This window comes from Desmodus rotundus, chromosome X (assembly GCF_022682495.2).
Source record: "Desmodus rotundus isolate HL8 chromosome X, HLdesRot8A.1, whole genome shotgun sequence".
NCBI classification, from domain to species: Eukaryota; Metazoa; Chordata; class Mammalia; order Chiroptera; family Phyllostomidae; genus Desmodus; species Desmodus rotundus.
In genome coordinates, this window is record NC_071400.1 from 5,086,837 (window position 1) to 5,109,045 (window position 22,209).

Here is a 22,209-nt window from a genome sequence, read left to right on the forward strand (position 1 = left end):
ATGCTGTTGAGTGAGCACGTGTACTGTGTGGCCCTTGCATTCAAAATGACTGAGCGAGTAGAGCAATGAATCTGCAACAGATTTTGCATTAAGCTTGAACATTCCTCCATGGAAACCATTCATATGTTTCAGAAGGCTAAAACTATGAGCGACTGGTGATTGACAGCTTCATCATGACAGCATGCCTGCTCATGCATCATGTCTTGTGCAGAGTTTTTTTGTGAAACATCAAATCATCCAGGTGACTCAGCCCCCTACAGCCAACATTTGGTGCCCTATGACTTCTGACTTTTCCCAAAACTAAAATCACCTTTCAAAGGGAAGAGATTTCAGACCATTGATGAGATCAGGAAAATACAACAGGGCAGCTGATGGCAATTGGGAGATCTGTGTGAGGTTCCAAGGTGCCTACTTTGAAGGAGACTGAGGCGTCATTGTCCTATGTACAATGTTTCCTGTATCTTGTATCTTCTTTAATAAATGGCTCTATTTTTCATATTACATGGCTGGATACCTTCTAGACAGACCTCATATGCAATACATAAAGAAAAAAAGTGAGGGAGAGAGGGAATATAAATAAGAATATATAATAATAAACAATAGTTTCATTGCTTTTTTCTCTACATAAACACTACATTTTAGGTTTGTTGTTTTAAAATTTTATATGAATGAAATCATGATATTTTCTCTTTTGCGTCTTGTGTCTTTCAATCAATATTATAGCTGTGAGATAAATTCAAGATAGTGGGTATTACAGTAATTCATTCGTTTTTATTCCTAGTCATCATTTTCTTGTGTAGCACTGAAAGGCGAGATGAGAATGGAGCACCTCTGGAAACCACAGCATACGTATGGTTAGAGAGTATCAATCTACCAGGTTATCACAGAGAGGCAGCACTGGGACAGTGCACATATGTGTGCTTGTGTGCTTGTGAGAGACAGGGGAGGAAGGGAGGAAGGGAGAGGGAAGGGGAGAGGGAGAGAGCTGAGATGGGTGGTGGTGAAACAGAAATAGTGAAGCTGTTTTCCTGTGGTCTGACCTTGACCTAACCTTGCCTGGAAACAGAAAGGGAGGACGCTTTTGTAGTGAAGCCTACAAAAATAAAGGCTAACCCAAGATTCTTTTTCCCCCTGAGTGGAAGATTCTGATGAGTGAGTGATCTTAGTAAGGAAAGTATAGTTATTGTTACATTCATCTTTTTTTTTTATTGTTATTCAATTACAGTTGTATGCTTTTTCTCCCCATCCCTCCACCCCACCCCAGCTGAACCCACCTCCCTCCCCCCTCTCCACCCTCCCCCTTGGTTTTGTCCATGTGTCCTTTATAGTAGTTCCTGTAATCCCCTCTACCCACTGTCCCCGCCCCCACCCCCCTGTGAGAACCAGATATGGGCTGCACAACACTGAATACTGGAGAATTACCCTAGGAACCCATGCTTGCCAATCAGAAACAGTTTTGCCAGATGCTATTAATTATTGCACAAAAGCTCTCTTTTCCTACTCAGGAAATGGACTCAACCTAGTCAGCACTTTCTGTTTGCCTTTATAACTGATGAGAATGGTGAGGCCTCATCTACTTTTATACCCTGCCCACCAAATGATTTTTATCCTAGTGGGATGAATTGTTTGTTGTGTCTCTTTTGTGTCCTACAAGCCGGAGTCTGGTCTTATTCCACTGAATTCAGTGGTCCTTAAAAACATCAAATCCTAAAGATGTTTTTAGCTTTTTTTTTTTTTTTAACACTTTTCCTCCTTTACATTCCCCCAACTTGCTGTAGTCCACCCTGCTCTGTTTCCCAAACATGAATAAAACAGCTGTTCAGAAATTGTGATGTCGCTGAGTATGCAGGACCAACCCATGGTGAGAGGGAAGCCTCAAGAAGGGTGTTGGCCTGTCAGAAATTCAAATGCTTTGACACTTTCATTACCTCACCTTTGTTAAGTCATTGTTTTTCTGGGCCTCAGTTTCACCATCTATCAAATGAGAATAATAATAATTCCACTGCTTTTATAGTATTGCTGAAGATAGATGTAAAAATCTTCAAAATGGGAGCCCTCAGTATATATAAGATATAATAACAACAACAATGGAGATTTATTAAGTGATTTTTTAAGTGCTTCCTAGAAACTAGGCACTCTGCTAAGCTCTTTATATACAGTACCTTATACGGCTAACGAGATTATCATCTTAAGTGTATGGAAGAAGTAGCCAAGGCTCAGAGAGATGAAATTACTTGCCAAAAATCATATGGCTAGTAAGTGTTGGGCTTAAAGCCAGAAAAGTTGGACTATAGGGTCAATGCTCCTAACCACTCGCTATGCTGCCTCTCTGTTGTTATTGTTATTGCTACATTATTCATGCCTTCTCATCTGCTAAAGCCCAACTAAGTTCCATCTCGTCCAGGAAACCTTGTTTAACCACTCCAGCCAGTTACAAATATTGCCTCTTCTGAGTTGTTATTTTGTTAAATGACTAATTTGATGTTTAGCCCTATTGCCTTATCACCCCTAATGTATTGTTATTTAGATTTTTCATAGATGTTAGACTCATATCCTCATATATATTATAAGTGCCCTAGAATGCACATCATATCTCATATTTTGGTATTTCCCCTTATAAAGACAAGGTAGAATCACAAACTCTTACAAGTAGAAGGGATCTGAAAGATCATTTAACTGGTGCTCTTCTTTCAATAGCTATCATGATTTTTTAAAAGTAATAAAATGACAAAAATTATCTTCCATCCTTCTAAAGATGCTTATTTTTCATTAATACAGATCATGAGTTGTTCATTCATTCATTCACTCATTCAAACAATAATGCTGTGGTATCAGGTTCTATAATAAGCAGTTAATTAAAACAGAATCAAAACAAAGAAGAGTCAAAACAAAATTCCTGCCCTCAAGGAGCTTACAACTTACTAGGTGAAGGTGGAATATATTTATTCATATGTGAGGCAAATTATTTAAGGAAACATTTAAACATTTAAGGGAATATTCATAGGTAGAGTGGAAGAACACAAGAGTAGTCAGTTCTAAGTAGGGTAAGGGGTAGAGAAGTCATGGAAATCTTCCTGAAAAAGGTGACCCTGGAGTTTAATCCTGGCTATTTAGTACATGCTTTTTTAGAAGACTGAGGTGAGGAAGCATTTCCAGTAGATAAAGCAGTATAAGTTGTTTGACATGTAAGTGTAAAATCACAGAGAAACTTACATGTCATGTTAAATAATTTGTATTTTATCCTGTAAGCATAATGGAGCCACTGTAAGAACATTCTAGCAGCACTTTAGAGAATAAAATAAAACGTCAAGGAGGCAGAGAGACTAATGAAAAGACCATGCAGACAAAAGAAGAGCCAATTAGAAGAATATGTAGAATATATAGGCAACAGTAAGGCAGATGGGGATAAGGGCACAGTCAGGACAAATATCAACAAGAGAGAATAAGTAGGGCTTAGGTATCAGTTGGACATATGGGGAGTAAGTGAAAAGGAAGAATCTAAGATTAAAAGTTTATAATGTGGCTTGGGTAACTGGATAAATGATGGTGTCATTTATTTATACCAAGGACACAGGATGCAGAAAAAAATTGGGGGAAACAGTTATAAGGGCAGGTTTGGACACAGCAAGTTTTAGTTTCCTGAGGGATATGTCCAGTAGGCAATCAGTTATATGGGACTAAAGTCAGGAGAAAATGCTGGGCTGTGAATTTGGAATTATTATTTTTAACATTTATCAAGTACTTATTATATGCCCAGTGCTGAACAAGCATTATCACATTTAATCTTCACTAAGACCTTATAATTTAGGAAGCATATTAGTCCCTTTTTGTTGATGAGGAAACCAAGACTTAGAATATGTTAAGGAACTCACATAGCTAGTAAATGGCATAGCCAGGATTTAAGCCCAGGTCAGTCTGGCTTTAATGCCTTCATTTTAATCACTGCTGTAAATGAAGTATTGGTAGTATGTGGGATTATCACAGATACCTGTGTAAACTGAGATAAGAGGGCCAATGAGTAAAACCTTTAAGCACAACAACCTTTCAAGTGTATGGGGAAGAGAAGCCTACAGAAGGGACTGAGAAGGAATGATCAAAGAGGTAGCAGGTGAAGCAGCCATGAAAGATATGTCAGCAAAGCCAAGAGAGTATACAATTTCATGAAGACGAAAGTAGACAGCAGAGTCAAAGGTTGGCTAAGTAAATAAGATTGTTGTGAAGAGACCTTTGAATCCAGCAATGAGGAGGTTGTTGATGGTCTCCACCAGAGCACTCTTAGAGCAGTTGTGAGAGTGTGAGCTGGAGTGCAGTGGGTTCTAGACTGAAGAAATGCAGAGATTGATATGAGACTCCTTTGTTAAGTTACTTCCCAATGAAGGGAAAGGAGAGAGACAGGGTGATAATTTGAGAGAGATTCAGGGTAGAGATTTTTCTTCCAACTGAGAAGAGGTGGTGGGATGGAGAGGGATAAATGGTTTGAGGAGTGGGTAATAGGAAAGGGGGCTGACCAGGAGCACATTGAAATGGCTCCTAAGAGTAGCACTGAAAGCTGAGATGAGGATATAGAGCACATGAATTTGTAGGTGCCCTAATGTGCCTTGCTGCATGGTATTTGTAGCTTCTCAGCTATATTGTGGGAAGGGAGCAACAGCAAGGGTTCTCAAACTTTTCCCACCCCAACACTCCTGAAGGATGTGAAAAGAACAATAATTATCTGAGCACTTACCATATCCCAGCCACTGTTCTAAATGCTTTTCGTAGATTCATTCATTTAATCCTTGCAACAATTCTGTGGTTTAAGAGTCTATTCTCATTTTCATTTTACAGTTAAAGAAACTGAAATGTAGAGGTTAGCTACACTGCTAGCACACTGAAGAGCCAGTGTGCTCCTTGGCTGAGCCACTGGATATTCTGAGATGAACTGCTTGAGAATCATTTATCAGGGTGGATGTGAGTAAAATACAAGGGACTATGACATTAAAATTATCGCTAATAGGATGTACCGTGGGGTCTAGGTTGCATAGAGAAAGAGGTAGAGCCATACAGGGTTATTGGACCAGAAAGAAATACCAGGACAATCAGACTGGAAATGTTAAAGAGGAGGAAAATGCACTGAGTAGAAAAAATCAGAAAGCTAGGAAGATATTGTGGTCCAAGTAAGATAATAATATTTAAGATTGTGTACGTGTATCAAGAAAAAAGCAAACAAAATATAACCAGAGACATTGAAGTTAAGAACAATCTAACAATAGCCAGAGGGGAGGGGGGAGGGGGTAGTGGGGAGAGGGGTTTTCAGGAACTACTATGAAGGACACATGGACAAAACCAAGGGGGAGGGTGGAGGTGGGGGAGGGAGGTGGGTTCAGCTGGGGTGATGTGGAGGGATGGGGAGAAAAGGCATACAACTGTAATTGAATAACAATAAAAATTAAAAAAAAAAAAGATTGTGTACGTGTATCAATTCCAGGTGATGACAAGGTCCAACGGGTGCCCTTGAGTCAAGGTGACACTCATTTTTTTAGTAGTCATATCATATTGCTTATTCATACTAAACTTTCTGACAACTGAAACTAAGTTAAAGCTTTCACACACATATGGGGCCATGCCATGCCTTTTCCAGCCTAAACTTGAATAATTGTATTTTAGATTCAAATGAAGAACTTCACATTATAATCATTATTATATTTGTCTTAATTAGATCAGCCCATGAAACTGTTTTTTGGATCTTCTGTCTGTCATCTAGCTTATTTGCTCTTCCTTCCAGCTTTATAAAATGCTCACATTGAACACACTTTTACATTGCTTGCAAGTAGGAATTAAATAAATATTAATTGAGCAAGTTAATTAAAGAAAACAGTTCTCAGTAACCTCCATGTGCAAAGTACTATACTAATGAACTAATTAAAAAAATTTGTGATAAGCTTCACTCTGGAGGAAACGCCAAGAGATGATGCATTGACATTTACCGAGTGCCTACTACGTCCTAGGCAGTAAACTAGGCAGGTTGCCTACAATAGCTCATTTAATTGTCACAATAACTACAAGTGATGTCTATGAAAACTAAGGCTAACAGGGGATTAAACATTTTAAAGTCACAAAAAGACCTAAGGCAGAACAGGGGCTTGAATCTAGTTATTTCTGGCCCTAAAGCCCATCTTCTTTCTATTATAGCACAAGATGGAAGGTAAAATTCCTGCACTTGGGCAGCTCACAGCCTAGTTGGAAAGATAACTGTTCTCTCATTATTTCACATAAAAATCTTAAGGGATAAATTCCCTTTCACTGAAGGGATGTGACACCCATCTTTGCCAAAGTAGGGGTCCAGTGTAACGCTTAAAAACACTAATTTTAGAGTCAGAAAGTATTAGATTCATCCATCACATACAAGTTAAGTACTTACTATTCATTAAAGACAATACATAGCTATGAAAAAATATATAAAATCCTTGGTTTTATGGAGCTTACAGTCAGGTAAGGGAGAAAGGCAATAAATAAGTCAACAAATTAAGACAGTTTCATGAATGATATCAACCACCAAAAAAATCAGGGTCAGGAAAAAGAGACTGACAGGGGTGGGTGCATATGAACCTATTTTAGATAAGATGGACAAAGATTTCAATCATCTGAAGGAGTTGGACATGGAGAATAAATATGAGGGAGTAGAGTTCCTGGCAGAAGAAATAGCAAGTATAAAGACCATGAGGTGGGAACATATTTGACCTAAGGAAAGGAAGAAAGCCAATGGGGCTGGGGCAGGATGAAGGAGAGGAGGTATTATACTAGATGAGATATGTGTGGTAGGCAAGCACTTATTTTTCCTCTTCTGTAGAATGGGATAATAATAGTACTTATAAGAAACAAATGAGATAATGCATAATAAGAGCTTGATACAAGTCTAGCAGCACATGGTAAGTGCTCGAAAACTGATACATGTCATCATTGTTATTATTATCAGGTTGACCATGCCTAGTTTTGCCACAGAGGTGGCAAGGTTTGAATTAGAGGCATGACTCAGGGCAGAAGACTCTCTTGTGAAGCAGGCAGACACTAGAGCATTAGCAGAGATAAGGCAGCCAGAAATAGAAAGTAAAATATGCATCATTCACAGGCATAAACAGACTAGAGTGGATTTAGCATGGGGGAGAAAGACTGAAGCATAGGCCATAGGGCTCAAGACCACTGCATCATGATGGTTCACAGGGGGAAGGACACGGCCTTAGAGTTAGGAGGCTTTGTCTTCTTATCTTTAAAATAGGAATAATAACTACCTCATGGAATTAAGATTAATGAAAGCACCTAGTGCACAGCTGACATTAGTAAGAAGGGCAGAAAACATTTTTTCCTGTCCTGTTTCCTCCCATCCTCATGATGGAAAACAAAGGCCAGTTGTCTATTGTTAACTGGGGTGCATGAAGGGACATCTTGGTCTAGTGAAGTTCATACTATATATACCCCACAGATGCAAGTTATAGTTGCTAGATGACATTCATGATAATTGTTTCAGACCTCCTCTGTTCTCATCCTCATTTGTTTGTTAAGTTAATGACTCTATTCTGACTGCAGCCCACTGGCGCTGATCCTATCAGAATTCAGAATTTTTCCATACGTTCTCTTTTATACATATGGGCTCCTGAGTTACCTACAGTTAGGTTTTGGATATCTCTCTGGTCCTTTGTGCTTCTTTATTGTTTATCGGGAGGATTAGAATTTTCTGGCCCTGAAGAATCCACCTTCACTCTTCCTTCCTTACTGGGGCAGGGAAGAAGCAGAATGGAATGTAAGCATCTGTCTATACAGGGTCCCCACCATCATAAGAGGACTACCTTGTCATTTCCTGAATGCTCAGTCCCTAGAGCCCTCTAACAGAGGTGACTCAGTACTAAGCCTCTGTAGCTCACCCTCCCCCCACCACAAACATAGATTTAATTTTGTTTTTTAGGTAGGCAGGGAGGGGCATGGAAAGAGACTTCTTTGGTACTTCTTGATTCAAGACAGAATTAGTCTGCATTACAGGGCAGAGATAAATCCAAATGTGGAGAAATTAGTAGGGACAGGTACCACCAATATCAAGAGAACAGATCTAGGAAAAAAGATGCAAGAGGGTACATGTCATCTTAACTACTTTATGGAGCGACATAAAACATAAATGATACATAACTAGAAATTATCTTGAATTGGGGGACTCATTTTGTGACTATTGGCTGGACCTCTTCTCTGCCCCCTAGGCCACAGGTAATCAATTTTGGCTTGAAATCACTGGAAAAATAAATCAACCAGCTTGGTCCTTGGTCCCTGGTCCATAAGCTGGAATATTCAAGAAAAAAATGCATCAACCACATCATTCTGGGTGGGCTGCAGTTTGTAATTTGATAGCTTTATACAAACAGTAACCAGTGCACTATGGTTTCCAACAAACTGATTCTCAATTCATCAAACAACATTGAGAAGACTATGGGATTTTTGAGTCTGAAAAGGAAGATTTTCTATAAATGCATTTGTTGTGCTTTCCTGTATCTGAATTAGGCTGTTTGTTTATGTATCGGTTTGATGTGTATAACTGTGGCTTGTTAAGATCATTGAAAGTGTTTATTAGAAATATTCACTTTCATATGAAACTAATAGCAATATGATAGCAAGGGGTCTGGTATATGTCATCTTGTGAAGAGAAGCAGGAATGGAAGGGGTCACATGTATGTCTTCATTATAACTTTTTTCCAGTACCTTGCCTGGTATGGAGAAGATTTTCAATAATTATCTGTTGAGGAAATTAATGAATGAATGAAGTTCTCTAACTCTGTGACATACTGGTTGAGATTGATAAATCACAGTATGCTGAGGAAGGAAAAATATTGGCCTTTAGTCCCTTGTAAAACTAAGCACTGTGCCTCGTACAACACAAGACCTTAATATATTTGTTGACTGTATGAATGAATGAGTGAAATAATAATAAAAGATTCAGTATTCAACCTGTTGAAGGAGTGACTAGAACAAAAGACAGGGTAAGGGCAAATTCACTCTCTCTGTTTGACTGTTTTTGATAATAACAGATTTAGGACTACAACCCAGATTTCTCAATTCATTACTTTAATGACAGTATTCTTTGGCGAAATCTACACATACTCACACACAAAAACACATAGTGTAATGCCATTCTCTATGGTCATATTGGATGCAGTGTCTCATGGAATGTAAATTGAGGAAACAGCACAAGTATTTAATTTTGACACTTAACATTCCCCATAAACATAATTACATTTGAAGTGCAATTGAACTGGCAATAAATAAATACACACTAAAATGGAAATGTGGCTTTCTGGGACCTTGGCCTCTTCAATTGAGATCCAGAGTGTTTGGAAAGTGGGGATACTTGAATGGGGGTAGATATAGGACAAATGAAAAAAAGTGGTGCATGACCCAGCAAGCCATAAATTTGGGTCAATGTTCCCTCAGCAAACTGAACAGGTGGTGAAGATCAATTGGCTCAAGAAGAGCTGTGACAAACTCTAGGATGATGAAAGTTCAACAAAGCCTTAGGGAAATGTGAGATTTGAGAAATTGCAAAACATTGGAGATGGCACTTGTCTCTCATAGAGCAGTTAGAGAAATCATGAGGCTGTTGAGAGAAAGAATATTAAGAAGGGGAAAAACATTTTTAAAAAAAGAAAAAAAAGAACTTTCGTATGAGAAAGATTAGTTTATCCCATTTCATTTTAATATTAATATTGATATATTCAAATTTCTCAACATTTTTCTCTATGAGTTTTTGTGTTTATGACTTAAAAATGAATTTTAGTTCTTGTCTGAGTGGTTATTATTGGCTAGGCACAGTGTGTAGCACTGGGATGGATAAAGGAGCAAAAGGCATAGCCAGTACCTTCATATAGTTACAGTCTACTAGGGGTGACAGATATGTCAGGAAATAGAGAGAACTCACAGCAAGGTGGTGGACCACGTGGGAAGGCAGGGCTGGCTGAACAGGAAACTAAAGACTCAAAGCTAGCTGCAAACTACTGCAGGGGTTGCCACGGCAGGAGAAACTCCCAGTCTCACATGAGAGTTTGTTGGAAAGTGGGGCTAGAGTGCAGCAAGCTAGTGGCATTGTTCCCTCTCTGACCCCTCTCCCACAGGCAGCGCAACAATACAGCAAAGAGGGTTTCCCTGCCCTGGCAAATACCTAAGGCCCCAAGTGCACCAAGACAAAGAAATATGGCCTAAATGAAAGAACAGATCAAAGCTCCAGAAAAAGAGTTAAGTGACAAGGAGATAGCCAACCTATCCGATGCAGAGTTCAAAACACTGGTAATCAGGATGCTCAAAGAACTGATGAGCTCAGTCATAAAATGAAGGAAGAAATGAAGGCTACCCAAAGTGAAATAAAGCAAAATATACACGGAACCAACAGTGAAGGGAAGGAAACCAGGATTCAAATCAACAATTTGGAACAAAAGGAAGAAATAAACATCCAACTGGAACAATGAAGAAACAGGAATTCAGAACAATGAGGAGAGGCTTAGGAACCTCCAGGATACCTTTAAATGTTCCAACATCCAAATCATAGGGGTGCCAGAAGGAGAAGAGCAAGAGCAAGAAGTTGAAAACTTATTTGAAAAAATAATGAAGGAAAACTTCCCCAATCTGGCAAAGGAAATAGACTTCCAGGAAGTTCAGGAAGCCCAGAGAGTCCCCAAAAAATTGGACCCAAGGAGGAACACACCAAGGCACATCATCATTAAGTTACCCCAGATTAAAGATAAGGAGAGAATCTTAAAAGTAGCAAGAGGAAAGGAGACAGATACCTACAAAGGAGTTCCCATAAGACTGTCAGCTGATTTCTCAAAACAAACCTTACAGGCAAGAAGGGGCTGGAAAGAAGTATTTGAAATCATTAAAGGCAAGGACCTACATCCAAGATGACTCTATCCAGCAAAGCTATCATTTAGAATGGAAGGGCAGATAAAGTACTTCCCAGATAAGGTCAAGTTAAAGGAGTTCATCATCACCAAGCCCTTATTATATAAAATGTTAAAGGGACTTATCTAAGAAATAGAAGAAGATCAAAACTATGAACAGTAAAATGACAACAAACTCACAACTATCAACAACTGAACCTAAAAAAGAAAAACAAAAACTAAACAAACAAGTAGAACAGGAAAAGAGCAGTGATCCCTTCCACCGAGAACGTGCTTCTTTCCGAGGAGCCGCAGGTGTGTGGATGAGGGTAGACTTTTTACACGGGGACAAGTTCTTCCAGCATTTTTACCTGCATGTTCCAAGATAGTCGGGCGCATTGGTCCTTTCAGCAGAACCTGCCTTAGGCACTTAACCTTTCGTGGCTCAGGCACCCCAAGACAAAAAAAAATGGCCCAAATGAAAGAACAGCTCAAAGCTCCAGAAAAAATACAACTAAGCGAGGGAGAGATAGCCAACCTATCGGATGCACAGTTCAAAACACTGGTTATCAAGACACTCACAGAATTGGTTTAATTTGTTCGAAAACCAGATGAAAAAATGAAGGCTATGCTAAGAGAAACAAAGGAAAATGTACAGGGAACCAATAGTGATGGGAAGGAAACTGGAACTCAAATCAACGGTGTGGACCAGAAGGAAGAAAGAAATGTCCAACCAGAAAAGAATGAAGAAACAAGAATTCAAAAAAATGAGAAGAGGCTTAGGAACCTCCAGGACATCTTTAAACATTCCAACATCCTCATCATAGGGGTACCAGAAGGAGAAGAGGAAGAACAAAAAATTGAAAACTTATTTGAACAAATAATGAAGGAGAACTTTCCCAATCTGACAAAGGAAAGAGACTTCCAGGAAGTCCAGGAAGCTCAGAGAGTCCCAAAGAAGCTGGACCCAAGGAGGAACACACCAAGACACATCATAATTAATTAGCCAAGATTAAAGATAAGGAGAGAATCTTAAAAGCCACAAGAGACAAGGGGACAGTTACCTACAGGGGAGTTCCCATAGGACTGTCAGCTGCTTTCTTAAAAGAAACTTTGCAGGCAAGAAGGGGCAGGAAAGAAGTATTCCAAGTCATGAAAGGCAAGGACCTACATCCAAGATTGCTCTATTCCAGCAAAGCTTTCATTTAGAATGAAAGGGCAGATAAAGTGCTTCCCAGAGAAGGTCAAGTTAAAGGAGTTCATCATCACCAAGCCCTTATTATATGAAATGTTGAAGGGATTTATCTAAGAAAAAGAAGATAAAAAATATGAACAGTAAAAATGACAGCAAACTCAGAGTTATTAACAACCACACCTAAAACAAAAACAAAAGCAAGCAACTAGAACAGGAACAGAACCACAGAAAAGGAGATCACATGGAGGGTTATCAGCAGGGGAGTGGGAGGGGAGAGAGGAGGGAAAGGTACAGAGAATAAGTAGCATAAATGGTAGGTAGAAAATAGACAAGGGGAGGTTAAGAATAGTATAGGAAATGTAGAAGCCAAAGAACTTATCTGTATGACCCATGGACATGAACAATAGGGGGGGAATGTGGGTGGGAGGGGGTGTACAGGGCAGAGGGGAATAGAGGGGGGGAAATGGGACAACTAATAGCATAATCAATAAAATATATTATTAAAAAAAACCAAGTAGAACAGGAACAGAACCAGAGAAATGGAGATTACATGGAGGGTTTTCAGTGGGGAGGGGGCAGGGAAGAATGCGGGAGGAAGGTACAGGGAATAAGCAGCATAATTGGCAGGCATAAAATAGAGAGCGGTTAACAATGGTATAGGAAACAGAGAACTTGGAGAACTTACATGTACAACCCATGGACATGAACTAAGGGGGAGAAATGCTGGAGGTTTGGGGGGTGCAGGGCAGAGGGGGGATAAAGGGGAGAGAAAAATTGGGAAAGCTGTAATAGCATAATCAATAAACTATATTTTAAAAATTACATCAGCAAATAATTATTACATAGTAAATTCCATGTAATTATAGAAATATGTACAGAATAGAGAAATATTAAAAGAAAATAATAAACTGAGAGAATGAGAAATGTGTTTTTTGTTTTTTTAAAAGATGAGGTGATGGCTTGAACAGGGACAAACAAGTATTTACTAGGCAAACGAGGTGAGGACAAGGAATTATAGGAAGAAGAAATAGTAGAGTCAAAGGCATAGAAACATAGAATGCATGGTATTTTCACAGAATTGCAAAGGGCAAGAGATAAGCAGGGGGCTAAGATCTTGGATATTATCTTATGCCTGCTACAGAACCATTCAAAGGCTTCAAGTAAGGAAGTTACTTTGTCAGATCTGGGTTTTAGATAGACCACTCTGACAGCAGTGTAGAAAATAGATCTGGAGGGGCAGATCCGCAGAGACTGCCATTGCAATAGTTTAGGCAATAGATAAGGTTGGAGTGGACCACGGCAGCAGCAATAAAGAATCAGAGGAAAAGAATTTAAGAGCTAAAGAAGTAAAAACAAGATTTCATATCGCAGTACAGATAATTCCTCAATTTTGTGTGCTTTTCATAGCTGATCTTTTTAAAAGAGCTGTCTGTACTAAGCTGGTAGCACTTCCCCACCTCTGACTTTTCAAACTATTTAATCCAGCTTTTGCTGCCACAGCACAACCCAACTTCAGTTCTCACAAGATACACAATGATCTCCATGCCAATAAAGCTGGTAGACACATTTCAGTCCCCGTCCTACTTGATGCCCTTTCTTTTTAAAGTACTCGCTTCTCGGTTTCCAAAACAATAGACATTTCTAGATTTCCTCTTGTTTCTTTGTCTGTTCTTTCTCTGTCTTTTTTGCCAGTTCATACCCTTCTCTTGGATTTTTAAATGTTAGAAATCCTCAAGGTTCAGACCTCTGGTCTCTTTTTCTGAGTCTATATTCTTTCCTGGGTGAGCTCATCCATGTTCCTAGTTCCCATAAGAAAATGTAACTGAAATTAATGTCATCCATTTCAAGGAAAAGTATTATTTTATGTATCACTAAGAAAGCAAAAATGCTCCCAATTAAAGTATGATATCTCAAATTGCACTAATCATTTCACTGCACCTCTAACTTGTTCCTCATTGCAGTATTCCCAACTCAGAAACTGACATCATCATTCACTTAGTTGTTTAAGCTAGAAACTAGAAACCTGGGACTTCTATTCTCTTACCTCACCATGTCCTCACCTTTATATCTAATCAGTGTCTATGTCCTAGTGCTTTTATCTCTTATTTTTTTATTATTATTTTTTTAAATTTATTTATTTATTTTTATTCAGTTACAATTGTCTACATTTTCTCCCCTTCCCTCCACCCCACCCCAGCCAGTCCCACCTCCCTCCCCCACCTCTACCCTCCCCCTTGATTTTGTCCTTGTGTCCTTTATAGTAGCTCCTATAGACCCCTCTCCCCACTATCCCCTCCCCACTCCCCTGTGGCTATTGTTACAATGTTCTTAATTTCAATGTCTCTGTTTATCTCTTAGATAATCCCTAAGTATACCCATCTCCCCGACCCTCCGTATAACAAAACTAAGAGGAGCCACCAACTTTCTTGTCTGATTTACCTCAAAGGCATCCCAACTAGTCTCCCTAATCTTCTGATTCGCTATTAGCAAGGCAGAGTGATCTTTTGAAAACCCAAATTGAACCATGTCACTTTCCTCAGGAAAATCCTTTAGTAGCTCCTCATTACTCTTAGGAGAAAGTGCAAATTCTTGCTGTGGCATATAAAGCCCCTGCCTACCTCTTCAGCCTTGTCTCATACCACTCTCTCCTATGTTCTGTAAATGCCAACCATGTACTGGCTTTTTTGATTCTCAAATGTGTCATCCACCTCACTGCCTCAGGTCTTTGTGCATATGCTCTCTCCTTTGTGTACAAGGTCCTCTTAGTTCTATTTATCTAATTAACTCCTATTCATTCCTCAGCTGTCAACTCAAAAATCACCTCCTTAGAGAAGTCTTCCATGGTCCCAGAATACATGCCCTCAGAGTGCACCACTGTTTTCATTTTTGGAATTTAAAATTGTAATTAATTTAGTATGTGAATCACAGCTTAATATTGGGCTTGGTACTGGAATGAAAGCAGCATGAAGGCATGGACCGGGCCAGATATGGATCTAGGTGCTGTATTGTCAGCACCTAGATGATGCTGGAAAAAAAGTAGGTGCTCAGTTAGTCTTATTAAGTGAATGGGTAAATTGATGACTGATGGGATGTAAGAGTTAAGGTAGAAAGAGAAATCTAGAATTATAAAAAAGTTTCTGACTTTGGTGAGTAAGATGGATGATAGCATTTCAGATCTGAGGCAAGAAGAAAATGATAAATTCAGTTTTAGAAGAAAGAGTTGGAGATGCTTGTGAGATGTATAGTATGCAGTTTGATATGTATGTCTAGAATTGGGGAAAGCAGGCTGGGCTGTGGACATAAATTTAATAGCCATTAGCTCCAGGTGTTTGTTGAAACTGAGTGAGGGAATGAGATCATCCAGGCAATGAGTGTAACATAAGAAGGAGAGAAGGCCAAGAACATATCTTTGTAGAACATCAACATTTAAGGGATAGGCAGAGGAAAATAAACCATAGAAGGAAAGGGAGAAGGAAAGGACAGAAAAACTAAAGAAATATGAGAACAGTATGGTACCTTAGAGGCCAAAGTTCAACAGGGTTAAACATAGCACATGGGTCAGAAAACTGCCCTGAGAAGGACACTGATAGAATGGTTAGGAAAATGAGTTCATAGGTGAAGCAGAAGTGAAGGCTTTAAAAGCCCTTAATAGACAGCTCTGTTTTTGAAGCTTGCTGAGAAGAAAAAGAGAGAAGGTGATAGCTGGAGAGGGACTAGTCTCAAGGAAAGCTTTTATTTTCTTCTAACACATAAGATATCTGGAGAAGTCTGAATGTTAATAGGGCACATCACAATAAAGTGACCCTTCTATAAATGAGATTGGGTTTCCCAATATGAAATCTGCTTACTGTCACATGTGCTCAAGCCCAGGCTAGATGAAGAACCACCCAAAGATTTCTTCTTGCAACTATTACATACGAATCAAGGTTAGAAAGGCTAACTCAAATTTTCATAATGTCCTTTGCACCAGTCCAACATGGTATAATGGAAAGAACATTAAGCTAAGAATCTGGTGGGCCTGGTTCTAGAATCCAAATTTGGTTACTGACTGGCTTCATGACCTCATATAAGTTATCCTGTCTCTGTCTCAATTTTCCTTATATGTAGACCAACATCACAAAATCATGATGAAGATAATAGATTTGAAAGCATAATAGAATAAGATGTTATAATGCTTCTAAGGGTTACTTAACTCTTGGGGAAGCCATTAAGTTATTTTCAGTTAATAAATGGTTATTATGAAAGTTTTTTATTTAATAAGCTCATTTTATTATAATCCTGGAGGTAAGTGTTGTTATTATTCCCATTTTACAGATGAGGAACTGAAGTACAAACAGGTTAAAATGCTTGCCTAAGATCACAGTCAGGGGTCAGTGTAGTAAAGATGTGAAACCAGAAAGTCTGAGTCTAAAGTTCTGCATAATCATTATGGTATATTATCCTTTGACTAGAACCTCATCCTCTAAGGGAAGGACTTGCCAACCCCTTCGAAAAGTCTGATGAAAACTATGGACCCTGTCTCCCCCCAAATGCAAAGGAATTTACACATGTATGTTTTTATATACTATTTCAAGGAATCCACTGATTGATTTAATTTTTTTGTGTGTGTCAATTAGTTTAGTCACTGATCTCTACTACTGCCGTAAATCCCTGCCATTTGGCTCACCCCGGTATCGCACATTAAAACTCCTTGATCTAAAGTTTAAACTCCAGTAATCTTTATTTTTTTTAATTTTAATTTTTTATTGTTATTCAATTACAGTTGTGTGGCTTTTCTCCCCATCCCTCCACCCCACCCCAGCCAAACCCCCGTCCCTCCCCCACTTCCACCCTCCCCCTTGATTTGGTCCATGTGTCCTTTATAGTAGTTCCTGTAATTCCCTCTCCTCACTGTCCCCTCCCCACTCCCCCCTGTCCATTGTTAGATTGTTCTTAACTTCAATGTCTCTGTAAACTCCAGTAATCTTTAACTCAGCCTCAAATCCTGTCCTAAAAGCCCAGTTGTAGGGAAAAAAAAAAAAAAAAGGAATGTAGCTAGGTCTCTCATGTTGCATTCTACCGCCGCCTACTGGACTGCCCGCAGTAATGACAAAATCTCCATACCAGTGGCTTAAAGATATCTTCAGATTTTGCGAAGCGCTTTCAGAGGGGCTGTCACAACTAGGGGTGTTCAAAACCCCAAACCAGATGGCCAGGGTCTGGGGTCCATTCTCTTGTAATTGCCAATGAATCTTCCCATCGTGCTCCACGGCACAGCGTGCTTGGGGGCAGTGAGGGGGGCGTCACCGCCATTTTAACTTCTCCGACAGTTTGCATCACCAGGAGCTAAGGAGATAGCCTTTTATACAGTTCAGCAGAGGGCGCTGGAGTACACCTTTTGTGGTAGAGGCTGTGGTTAACCAAATAGGCAGAAATTTCAACTTTCTGATCAGTTTTTTTAGGGCTTGGACCACATGTTTCCCTCACAGACTGGATACAATTCTTAAGCACGCACCCCCTCTAACCCTCTTACTATTTCACAATTCCTTGGCCTTCTGACGAGGGAACGTTCTCTTGTTTGTTTTTAGTGGTAAGGTTTGCAAAACTCTGTAGTTAAATATGTGGAAAGAAACAAAAGCCTCCCCAAGACCTAGTTTAACATCCAATCTCTCATTAATTTGCTGTTCACATTTGCCACCCCCACCCCTGTAGTCCTTTTCCCTGGCCATCATTTAGTTCATCATTAGGTTTCATGGAGTAGTAATCAGAGCATCAGATTGAGAATCAGGACAGACCTTCAGATGTAACTGCCAATTTATTAGCGGTATGACTTGTCACTTGATGTCTCTGGATCTCAGTCTACAAAATTGTAAGATGTTGGCTTAATATTGGAGGATCTCTATGGGCCTTTTCTGACCTGCCAAAATTCCAGGAATCTTCTCTGTTCTTTACATTCTACACTCCATTCTTTATACTTCCAAAGTTATCCACCCTGTCTTTACTCCCACAGTGACTTTTTAAAATTAGATCATATATCCTTGTTTAAACCCTGTAATATCCCCCTTTTGCCACAAGAAAGAGCTCAAACTTCCTACTGTGACATCAAAGACCTTCACAATCTGGTCCGTCCTTGCCTGTTTACTCCCAAACACCACGCAGTTTAGGTGATATGTCTCCCATTCCCAAAACAGATTTTGCTAGATGCTCATTTAATCTTCATCTCAACATTGTCAAAATGTACCATAATTATCTGTTAAGTTGTATTTCCCCTGGTCTAGGCTGTGAACTCCTTGAAGGTAGGAACTATTGCTGAATCTCCAGCTCTTAGAGCAAGGCATGGCACTTTGTGGCTGTTTGATAAATATTTGTTGAATGAATGATGATTTTGTTCTTGCATCCCCACTATCTATCACCATGCCACGCATATGGTAGGCTTTCAATGAATATTAAATAAATAAACAACTGAATTTGAAAAAACTCATCAACGTCCCTAATATCTAATGCATCCTGTCCTTCCCTTTTCAGTAACACATCAGGAAATAATCATCTATACCATGATTATTCACAACACTCTTAACTAGTTTGCCACACCTAATCCTTCTTCAAGTAAGATAATTTTTGTTAAAACACAATTCTGCAATTTGTTCTATAATCTCCCAGGACTTCTGACTGCCTACAGGATAGTCTGAACTTTTTCACCAAGCAATCAAGACTCCTTTCCAACCTGACCCTTCATTAGTCTGATGCTCCAGGCAAACAAGATTACTTCCTGTTCCTCAATACTGTCCTACTTGTCCCAGTCAATGTACAGTAAGACCAGGTGAGAAATGATAAGGACCCAAATGAGGTCCCAGGCAGTGGGGATGAAGAGAGGATGAATTTGAAGAGATGCACACTTAAAAGGTAGGTTTTCCTTAGTTCTGTCCATCTCTTTCCTTTCATAGGCATGACCAAACTTCTTTAGGAAATTTTTTCCTCATTCTGGAAATAATACAAGCCAACATTCATTGGGAGTTCCTTGTGTGTTAAACACTGTTATGAGTGCTCTGTATGCATTAATGCATTTAATCTTCATAAGAGCTTTTGGGGTAGGTATTATATGTATATTAAGACAGCAAAGCAGATTTAGAATTAAGTAACCTGTTCAATGTCATGTAACCAATTAAAATAGCAGAGCTGGGACTTAACCCAGGTAGACTTATCCTGGGGCTCGTGGTTTGAACTACTATGCTATATAACCAGATGCTTCTGTTGGCTCTCATGACACTGACTATTTTTCATTCTCCATTTCTTTTTGTAATAGCATCGTGTTCCTTCTTTATTGGTTTCTGCGATTTCCAAATATAGAAATCCCACAAAGTCCCTGTTTCTCTATGTGATCAAATAGTTAACATTTATTAAGCATACTGTGTGACAGAGACAGCCTTAGCATACTTACATAATTTATTTTGTTGACTCCTTTCAGCACATACTTCAGAAGTATGTGCTTTCTTCTCTCTATTTCACAAATGAGGAAAACAAGGCACAGACAAGTGAGGTAATTTGATCAATTTCACACAGATGGCAAATGTCAGAGCTTGAATTGGAACATAGGCAGTCAGATTTCAGAAACCACACTAGTGTGGTCCGTACATTTGCTTCATTTTGTTCCATGATTAAGACCCAGACTCTAGATCTAGATTTCTAGGTTCAAATTCAACCTTCCTGCATTCTAGCTGTATGATCTTGGGCAAGAGATTCACTTCCCTGGACCTCAGTTTCCTCATCTGTAAAGTGGGAGAATAATAGTAGGACTGATGTGAAGATTAAATGAGCTTGTTTGTAGAAACACTTAGAATGGTGTCTGACACCATGTAAGCAGTATATAAATATGATATATAGTAATTATTTTTACATGTTTCTGAACTTTTAATTTTATATTGTTTGCTTTTTATTTCCAGTTTTAGTGAGATTTTAGTGACATATAACTAACTTATTAAGCATAACGTGTAAAACACGATGATTTGATACACCTATATATTGTGAAATGATCACCATGATAAGGTTAGTTAGCACCTCCATCCCCTTACATAGTTATCATTTTTTGCAGTAATAACATGTAAAATATACTCTTTTGACAACTTGCAAATCTGTAATTCAGTACTGTTAATTATAGTCACAATGACATGCATTTGAATCCCAAACCTTACTCATCTTATTGCAGGAAGATTGTATACTTTGAACAGTATTGCCCCATTTCCCCCCCATCACAGCCTCTGATAATAACCATTCTACTCTCTATTTTTATGAGTTCACCTTTCTTAGATTCCACATATAAGTTAGAACACACAGTATTTGTCTTTTTCTGTCTTATTTATTTCATTTAGCATAATGCCTTCAAGGTCCATTCATGTTGTCACAAAAAGCAGAGCTTCTTCCTTTTAATGGCCTAATAATTTCTATATCTATATCTATATATCTATAAAACAATCTAAACTATCTATATAACTATCTGTATCTATATTCCTCCACTCATTCATTAATCAACACTTATGTTGTTTCTATGTCTTGAATATTGTAAGTAATAGTGCAGTAAACATAGAGGTGCAGGTATCTTGTTGAGATAGTGATTTCTTTCCTTTGAATATACACCCAGAAGTATGAATACTTGGATCATATGGTAGTTCTATACTTACTTTTTTGAAGAACTTTCATACTGCTTTTCATAATGCCTGTACTAACTTCTGTTCCAACCAACAGTGCACAAAGGTGTCTCTTCCTCTATATTCTAGCCAACACTTATTGCCTGTTCTCTTTTTGATAATAACAATTTTAACAGGTGTGAGATGGCTTTGGGTAGTATGAGCATTTTAATAAGATAAGTTTATGAACATGAGATATTTTTTCATTTAGTTGTGTCTTCTCCAACTTATTTCATCAATATCTCATTGTGGTTTTGATTTGCATTTCCTTGGTGATTTGTCATATAGAACATTTCTTCATGTGCTTGTTGGCCATCTGGATATCTTCTTTGGAAAAATGTCTATTCAAGTTCTTTGCCTACTTTTTAATTAGATTTGTTTTTGTTATTGAGTTGTATGAGTTTCTTATATACATTGCATATTCATCTGTTACCAGATAGATGGTTTTCAAATATTTTCTCCCATTCCATATGTTGCCTTTTCATCTTGCTGATTATTTCTTTGCTGTGCAGCAGCTTTTTATAATAGTTTGATGTATTTCTGCATATTTACTCTGGCTTTTGTTGCTTGCACTCTTGGTGTCATAGCCAAAAAAATTTTGCCAAGGCCAGTGTCAAGGACATTTTTTCTTAAAGTTTCTTCTGTGAATTTAATTGTTTTAGGTCACATATTTAAGTCTTTATTTCTTAAAAAAAAAGATTTTTATTTATTTATTTTTAGATAGAGGGGAAGGGAGGGAGAAAGGGACAGAAACATCAGTATGTGGTTGCCTCTTGCATGCCCCCTACTGGGGACCTGGCCTGCAAACCCAGGCATGTGCCCTGATTGGGAATCGAACCAGTGTTCCTTCAGTTTCCAGGCTGGTGCTCAATCCACTGAGCCACACCAGCCAGGGCTTAATTTATTTCAAGTTAATTTTTGTGAGTGGAGGAACATATGGGTCCAATTTCATTTTTTGCATGTGAATCTATAGTTTTCAAAACACCATTTATTGAAGAGACTATCTTTTTCCTATTGAGTATTCTTGATTCCCATGTCAAATATTAGTTGACTCTATACACATGGGTTTACTTTTGTGCTCTTCATTCTGCTTCACTAGTTTATGTGTTATTTTTCATGGTCATATCATACTGTGTTTACTACTATGGGTTTGTAATAAGATTCAAAATCAAGAATTGTGATGCATCTAGCTTTGCTTTTTTTCTCAGTACTGCTTGGCTATTCAGGGTCTTTGCAGTATTTTTTGTTGTTGTTGTTTCATAAATTACTTTATTGTTGTTCAATTACAGTTGTTTGTATTTTCTCCCCACCAGTCCCCCCCAACGCCAGCCAAACCCACCTCCCTCCCCTGCTTCCACCCTCCCCCTTGGTTTTGTCCATGTGTCCTTTATGGTAGTTACTGAAAACCCTTCTTCCCACTATCCCTTCCCCCACTCCCCTCTGGCTATTGTTAGATTGTTCTTAA